A 9,357-nucleotide genomic window follows, 5' to 3' on the forward strand; every position below is an offset into this window, starting at 1 on the left:
GAGATACAAATCACCTTAATAATTATTTTATCCAACCCTCTAATTTTAAAGATAGAAATTGGAGGGTCAGCAGTCACCAGGCTCACTAGGAGCAAAGTCTAAGGAAGAATCTAAGTTTTCTAAATCTGATTTCTATGCTTTTTTTTCACTGTGCCAAAATTAGGAGAGAATTTCAGGGTTTTTTTGGTTTCCCTGATTTTCACTCACCCCTTAGGAAGTTTGCCACTTCTAATGTGTGTGTGTGTTTGTGTGTGTGTGTGTGTGTGTGTGTGTGTGTGTATGGGTGTGTGTTTTAATCTTCCAAGGGTTCTCAGTCCATTCTAACTGATTCCTCAGTCTCTATATTACTTCAGGGAACACTTACTGTCAGTGCTGTAGGAAGAAATAAATTCACCTAAGGTTTTAGAAGCTGGTAACCATATTTATGTTACTCACTCCAGGCATATTTATGTTTTTAATTGAAGAATAAACTTCTCATGAGGAAATTCCTGGGATAAGAATAGGCTTTTAATGGAGATATCAGCATAGAAAATCCCCTTTTCATTTCATTCAATTTAATTCACAAAATTCTTCAAGGAAGGTAATATTTATAAGGCAGGTACTAAATGTTAATAATTATGTTAAACATTTAGAGTACATCATTTAATTCTCAAAACAGCTCTCTGAGGCTGGTTGTAATTTAATCCTCATTTTACAATTGAGGAAATCACTGTCCAGAAATATTTAGAATTGTGCCCAAGGTCGATGACTTAGGATTCGGTAAAGCAGGAATATTAACTGTCTGTCTATATGACCCAGCTCATAACCACTATAAAACACTGCCTTCTCAACTCTTTATTTGACTGATTTATTTCTCCTCTTTATCTTTTGAGAAACAGAAAATGACCAACATCTTCTCTGTGACGCTATCTGTCAAGTAACTTTCAGGGAATGAAATAAATCAATGCCCAGGGTGTATTTATTTCTGAGTTGAGGGTTATAGTAGAGTGTTAGTTGGTCTTCAACAGTAACAATTCATTACATTTGTAGGGTTTCCCTGGTGACTCGGATAGTAAAAGAATCTGCTTGCCATGCAGGAGATGCTGGTTCAATTCCTGGGTCAGGAAGATCCCTGGGTCAAGAAGATACCCTGGAGAAGGAAATGGCAACCCACTCCAGTATTCTTGCCTTAGAAATCCCATGGACTGAGGAGCCTGGTGGGCTACACAGTCCATGGGGTCGCAAAGAATCAGACAGAGTGAGCAACTAATGCACACTTTTGTAGCAGATGGAATGTTTCCCATTTGCAGTCACTGTCTCTAGGGCCTCTGGTTTCTCTCATCACTGGGATGGAACAAGATCTTCCCAGGAGATCTCAATTAGTTTGGAACATGAATGTTTTTTCTTGGATGTTTCCACCTATTTCCCATAATGATATTCAGGCGAGTTTCCCCTGAGACTAGGGAAATGTGGCTTTTCCCTTCTCACCGGGGGTGCAGCATCCATTTCCAGTATGTGCTCAGATCTCACTTCAGAGTCCACTGTCTTGCATTGATGGACAGGGGTCTGACTTGGGTGTGTAATAAATGGTTGGTCAATATACTGCTTCTATCTCAGGTACTGTGGAACCCTCAGGGGGCGACCACACCTGACCAGAGGTTAGAGTTGAGTAGCATTCCTATTAGCCTTGCTTGTCTTCTGATCTAGATTCCCAGTGCCCACATATGGCGTCTACCAAGCTCTCCTCAACCTGGGATAAGCCCTGTGAACCCACAATATTCTAACTTCTCTCTTTGCAAATATCTGTTATTATCTTAGTCTCACCTGGAACATATTGGGTAAACTCATGCAGAATAACACACGAAAGTCCATTGATATATTGTGGCATCTTATTAATAGCCCCTGGAGGAGGAAATGGCAACCTACTCCAGAATTCTTGCCTGGAGAATTCCATGGACAGAGGAGCTTGGCAGGCTACAGTCCAGGGGGTCACAGAGTCGGACACGACTGAGCGACTAACACACACTTATTAATAGCACAGTGTTTTACCCTATCAAGTATATTTTATGGTACTGCTCAGTAAATACAGGGAATTATCTCTAATGGTAGATATTCAATCTTTTGAGCAAAATAGAAACATTAGGGAGATATTTTTGCTGGATTAAGAGAAAAGGAAGTCTTAGGGTCTCACACATGGGAGACTATATTCTTCTCCTAAAAATTTACTGTCCTAGCCTTCAAACTTTGCCAGAGGACACCTTTCTGAAGTCTTATTAGAATTCAAATGTCATGTGTCAGAGAATAGAATAACATTGGATATAACTATTGATTTCTATTGTGAAACACTGTTCTTAACTCTTCTGGACCTGGGTTTTGAAGCACCTAGGTCAAAGCTTTCTGTCTTGTAACTTTGAACCAAGTAAATCATACTCACCTTTCAGATAGCTGCTCATGGCTTCTGTGCAATTTAACCACAAAGATCCTTAGGGTGACTCAGAACTGTGAAGACTTTGTTAGCTGATGGCGTGTCCTACAATATTTTTCACACACTCACACTCTTGCACTCACTGGCAAGTGTGTGAGTGAGCAGAGATCTCTTAGGGTCCCATTGCCCACAATTTCCCAGGGATTTTTCTCAGATGTCCTTTTACCTTCTACAGTCTTATAAGGATACCAAATGAAGGATATTCTCTGACTTAATTTTAGGAAAAATGCTCATATGCTCTGTATAGTTAAAAGAACTAAAGACTCTTGTCGTTGGTGAGAAACTCTTTTTGGTTTGGGCAAACTGATATCTTGACCTCTGTACAGAAAGAGAGCACTCTCTGCAAATTATGTATTAACAAGAATGGTATAAGTTATATCTGGTCCTCGACAGGTTAGCAGGGATCATCTGATTAAACAAACAATTCAACGCCTTGGGACCATAGGTTCAAAAGTCACTAATTAACCTATTTTGTAATTAACTTTGGGTGGAAAAAATACTGTTCTCAATAGGAACTGTGTCCTTGGAGAAAGGAAGATGTAACAATAGAATCAGAAATAGGTCAGGTGCAAAACAGTAAGTGTTTGTTGTTTATGAATCATAAGTGTGGTTTCTTTTCACCATTTTTTTCATTGTTTAAGGAATTCTGCTGAGTTCAGGGAAGAAGCTCTCCGGAATGCAAAGTTGCTGCTCTTGGTGAAACCACACCTTCTTCTATTGTAGGAGAATTAGCTCTTCCCTTGATTTTGGGCACCCATTCATCTCACGTGTGTTTTGCCCAATTATACGACTCATTATTACAAGTACTTAGGAGATTGCACACTCATGATTCTAAAGTAAAGCAACATACCTCACTATCAGAAGGTTTTATTTTTTTGTAAGTAACATGGGTAGGAAAGAGCAAAACTAATGATTTCAGGTCCACTTGGACACTCCACAATTCACTTTCATTCATAACTCACTAAGAGTTATCAAGAATGCATTTTGAATTTTATCAATTTTAAAAACATCTAGTAAGTTATACTCAATGGACATGAATTTGAACAAATTCTGGGAGATGGTGAAGGACAGAGGAGCCTGCCATGCTGCAGTCCATGGGGTCAAAAAGAGTTGGACACAACTTAGCTACTGAACAACAATAAAATTCAGTCAGTTCAGTTGCTCAGTTGTGTCCGACTCTTTGCGACCCTGTGGACTGCAGCACACCAGGCTTCCCTGTCTTCACCAACTCCCAGAGCTTGCTCAAACTCATGTCCATTGAGTTGGTGATGCCATCCAACCATCTCATCCTCTGTCATCCCCTTCTCCTCCTGCCTTCAATCTTGCCCAGCATCAGGGTCTTTTCCAGTGAGTCAGTTCTTTGCATCAGGTGGCCAAAGTATTGGAGCTTCAGCTTCAGCATCAGTCCTTCCAATGAATATTCAAGATTGATTTCCTTTAGGGTTGATTGGTTGAATCTCCTTGCAGTCCAAGGGGCTCTCAAGAATATTCTCCAACGTCATAGTTCAAAAGCATCAATTCTTTGGCACTCAGCCTTCTTTATGGTCCAACTCTCACATCCATACATGACAACTGGAAAAACCAAAACTATTAATTAATTTCCTTAAATTTTATAGTACCATTTAAGCTTTTTATTTTTTCAGATCATTTTAAAAAGAAGTAGTTCATTTTACTAAGATTTACATTTACTGATATAATATTTTTAAGGCATTTTTATCTTTGCTACCTAAGTTGTATTTATCAAAGTCTCTCCATTCTGATCCTGTCTTTATATCTTATCTTTATATTTTAATATATTTGCTTAGAGTTTTAAAAAATTCCATTAAAGTTGAAAGTTTAAATTTGGCCATCTTTTCCAAATATGTGCATTTAAGTTTAAAAATACCCCTCAAATCTGGCTGCTGATACAGGATCACTAGTGACATTTAAACTTCAAATAAACAGAAATATTTCTTTAAAAAAATGCCTCAAATGAACACTTTCAGTGCATGATACATGCTTGAATGTGTCATATTGGTATTCAGTTTTATGATAGATACATTCAACATAAACATATTTTAAATTGTATGAATTATGAATGAACTTGCATGAATAATGATATGAATTAAATACAGATGTGGATAAAATGTAAATATAAGATTTTAATATTAATGAAATATAAATGTATTTTATATAGCATATATAAGTTCATTTTTTGATGGAATATATTGTATAAGTTGTATTCATATATAGTACTGTTATATATTTACATAATGAATAATCATATCATTATATGAGCTTTTAAAGCTTTGTAACAGCAGAATGTATAAACAGATATTCAGTGAAAGCTCATTTTCATCACCTTATCCTTATATGCTTGGTTACCTATCCATATATTTCCATTATTTTTCCAGTGTTTTAATGCATTTTTAGGCATATGTATAATTAGATGATGTTTTCATCTTTTTCTAAACAGAAAGGATGTATGCCCTGTTTTGCATCTTTCTTACTTAAATATATAGCATAATGGAAAATTTTCTATGCCAATACACAAAGAGCTTACTTTATTTTTTTAAATAAATGTAAGGTATTCTACAGAATGGAACTTCTGTTGAATAGAGCAGTCTTCTGTTGAAAAACATTGCACTTAATGCCATTTGCTATTACAAGAAATGCTGAAAAGAATGACTTTAAATGAATATTGCTTCACAGATTTATTCACATACCACAAATTGGGAGAAAATATTTGATTTTCAAATGTCAAATATCTGATAAAGGACTTGGATCAAAATATACAGAGAGTTCTTACAACTCAGTAAGAAGACAAGCAACCTGGAACTTCCTTATCAGTCCAGTGGTTAAAACTTCAGGTTTCTCATGCAGGGGGCATGGGTTCAATACCTGGTGGGGGAACTGAGAACCATGCATGCCATGTGGTGCAATCAAAATAAAAAAAATAAAAGACAAGCAACCCAATTAAAAATGGGAAAATTATTCAAATAGAAATTTCACCAAAGAAAATACACAAACAGATGATAAACATAGGAAAAGACACTCAATATCATTCATCACTAGGGAAATGCCAATTAAACCCATAATATGGTGCCATTACACATTCATGAGAATGACCATAATTAAAAGAGTCAAAATTCAAGTTTTGGTGAATATGTGACTAAACTGGACCCTTTACATATTGCTGGTGGGACTAACATGGTACAGATTTAGGAAACAGCTCTGTAGATACCATACAACTCAACAACTCCACTTTAGGTACAAAAGAATGAAAACATATGTCTCACAATGACATGGAAACAACCCAAATGTTCATCAGCTGGTGAAGGAAACAATGAATGTAATATATCCATGTGATGGAATACTATTTGCTGTAAAAAGGAGTAAGCTTCTAATAACTGCTACACCATGAGTGAACCTCAGACACATTATGTCTAATAGAAGAAGTTAGACACAAATACATATATGTTTCCATTTGTATGAAAGGTCCAGAAAAGGCAAATTTATAGAGAAGGAAAATAGATCAGTGTTCCTACTGGAGGTGAGGGGGCGAAAGTGGTGACTGACTGCCGATGGTCATCAGAAAAATATTTGGGGTGATGGAAATGTTCTAAAATGGATTATAGTGGTGATTGGACAGCTCTGTTAACTTACTTGAGTGTATTCAATGGTACAATCAAAACTTGTGAATTTTATAATAGTTAAATTACATCTCAATAAAACTGTTGAAATAATAAGAAGTTGTTTTACACTTTGATCTTTTAAGTTCACTAATCTTAGTTCTTTGAAACAGATGCAACACTTTTGATCCTGTATTTGAAACCTTGTACCACTTGTTTGTTCCTCAGAGTATAAATGAAAGGATTCATTTGGGGCAACTGAAGTTCTTAGCACTGACACCACGTTATTCATAGCAACTGCTTCTTTTACATGTGGTTTGACGTAGATGAAAATGCAGGTTCCATAAGTGATAGAAACCACAGTTATATGGGGAGAACATGTAGAAAAAGCCTTTTTCCTTTGCTGGGCAGGAGGGAATCTGAGAATGGTCCTGATGATGTATGTATAGGACATGACTACACACACCAAGGTGAACAGGAGCGTCAACACGGCCAGGACCAAGAAGAATCGCTCTAGGAACTCTGTGTCTGAGCAAGTAATCTTCAGGATGGGAGCAGCATCACAGCCAAAGTGACATTAGAGTCACAAAACTCAAGCTCAAAGCCCATGCTAAATGGTGGGAAAACGATGAATAGAGCAATCATGTAACAGCCAATGAGGAACTTGACGCAGACCATGTTGTTCATGATGGTTGTGTAATGCAGGGGTTTGCAGATGGCCACATAGTGGTCATAGAACATGGCCATCAGGAGGAAAAACTCAGTCACACCCAGGACAATAAGAAAAAATAATTGAGTGGCACAAAGATTATAGGTAACTGTATTGTTCCCAGAGGTAAGCATATACAGGTATCTGGGAATACAGACAGTGGTAAAAGAGACTTTAGAATGAAGAAATTCTGGAGAAAGAAATACATAGGTATTTTAAGGCAAGAATCTGTAAAGGTGAGGGTGATGATTGTCAGGTTCCCAATCACACTTAGCAGATAGGTGAAGAACAAAAAGATAAAAAGCAAAATCTGTAAGTTCGGATCATCTATCAGTCCCACCAGGATGAACGTTGTTAACACATTGTAATTTTTCATCACTGACCTCTTACGTTTGCACCTTCTGTTGGTTAAAAATAAGGTAGAAATTGGATATGAGTTGGGTTCAAATGGCTTAGAAACGAGAGCAGAACAAGAATGCCAGGCAAGACAATATAACTTTATTTGATAACATGATTGCATCGGTGACTCATGCTCCTCCAAGATTCATACAATGGTGTGGCCCAAAGCTGATATTAACCATTCTGATCATTATACTTACAAGTCTGTGGTACAAGACTCCCAGATTAAAGCCCTCTAGAGAATGAACCTCCTTCAGATGACATCAGTCACGTAGAAAAGGAAAAATAAAGGCAGAAACATTATCTATCATGAATAACATAACCAGAGAGGCAGCACAACACCTTGGCTTGGGGCATGGACTCTGGAGCTTGATTTTCTGGGCTCAGATTATGATTATTTAGCATATGACTTCAGGCAAACTATTAATCTCTGGGTATCATTTTCTTCATATGGAAGAATTATTCCATGGAGAATAACTGAATTTATTGCATAGTGTTGTTAAAGGAAAAAATGAGTCAATATGTTTAAACCACTTAGAAAATTATCTGAAATATAATCAACACCATATATGATTATGTTGTTATTATTATTATTATTATATACAAGACTTAGACCTCCCTGGTGGTGCAGATGGTAAAGCATCTGCCTACAATGCGGGAGACCCAGGTTTGATCCCTGGGTCTGGAAGATCCCCTGGAGAAGGAAATGGCAACCCACTCCAGTACTCTTGCCTGGAAAATCCCATGGATGGAGGAGCCTGGTAGGCTACAGTCCATGGGGTCGCAAAGAGTTGGACACGACTGAGCGACTTCACTTTCTCTACAAGACTTCAGAATGAATGCCAATAATCCTTCTGGTCATAAATACCGTGTATCTTCTTTCAGTGGAATGTAAACAGAGTTGGCTATAGTGAAAGGTGGGATGATCCTAAAGCTTTTTCTATCCCTCTCTGTCTTTTCTGAATTCCACAGCCAAACATGCTCATTTAACAATTGTTAAAAAAAAAAAAAAAGATCACTTTTCTACTCTCTTTACTTTCAAAACTAGAAAAACCAAACACGGCGTCTCCTGCGCATCAACCAGGTGCCCTTTCAAGCTGACACATGGAGCTATGTCATTTCCTGCTTTCAGTTCCTTCCATGGTTTCCTTCTGAACTTGGAATTAAAGCGGAATTCTCACTTTGGCCTGAAAATTCCCACGTGACCTGACTCCCTTACCTCTCTCCAACCTCAGTTTTTCTTCTCTTTCTCTCACTGGTCAGGTCCCACTTAGTGTGCCCTTTTTCAGTTCCTCCAGCTTCAGAGAGGAGTTCCTATGCTATCCTAAGCAAACCTGCGATCTTGGGGTTTTCAGAACATCACTGTTTACCTTATGGCACAACTTTGCTATTTGCAATTATGTGTTTTCTTTTAAACTTCTTCATCTTTATTCTCTTACCCCACTGCAAGACCCACAGGAACACAGATCATGTTTGTTTTGCTCACTATTCTCAGTGGATTGCCTTGCAACATGTCTGGCACTCAGGAAAAGTTAAATAAACATTTTTCAAATCAATAAGAAGGACCAAGCATTTTATACATGAAAATAAGTTGGCTGATTTCCCTTTAACTGAAACATCATTCATCTATTTCCATATAGTCTTACTTACCTCCCATAATGTCTCGAAGCTCATTGAAGCTATTTTTGGCATCAAGGGTAAAGAGATCACTTTTACCTGAGTGCCCTCAACTGACGTGGGTGCATGCTCGCTCAGCCGCTAAGTCTTGTCCGACTCTTTGTGACCCCCTGGATTGTAGCCCTCCAGGTTCCTCTGTCCATGGGATTTTTCAGGCAAGAATACTGAACTGGGTTGCCATTTCCTCCCCCAAGGGATCTCCCCTACCCAGGGATGGAAGCTCCGCGTGGCTCCTGCATTGGCAGGCAGGTTCTTTACCATTGTGCCACCGGGGAAGCCCTCGTCAACTGACACCAGGTGTCTTTGCCTTGGCCCAAGAGGAAATCAGACAAAACTTTTTACATTGTTATGGATTAACGTGCAAATGAGCTGCTACAAGACTGAATTCTGTTCCAGCCCTTGAGTCTACCCCCATTCCTAATTCTTCTCTAGAAGGTTGGTTGAGACTTCAGGAAAGGTAATTCCTGAATAGGCAGAGTTCAGTTACCTGGGTCATT

General features: G+C 38.1%; 1 pseudogene; it reads right to left on the reverse strand.

Annotated features, from left to right (window-relative positions):
- Nucleotides 1-6,231: 6,231 nt before the first annotated feature.
- On the reverse strand, nt 6,232-7,160 carry LOC110123905 (olfactory receptor 6C2-like; annotated as a pseudogene).
- Nucleotides 7,161-9,357: the final 2,197 nt, after the last annotated feature.

This window comes from Odocoileus virginianus, unplaced genomic scaffold (genome assembly GCF_023699985.2).
Source record: "Odocoileus virginianus isolate 20LAN1187 ecotype Illinois unplaced genomic scaffold, Ovbor_1.2 Unplaced_Scaffold_21, whole genome shotgun sequence".
Lineage (NCBI taxonomy): Eukaryota > Metazoa > Chordata > Mammalia > Artiodactyla > Cervidae > Odocoileus > Odocoileus virginianus.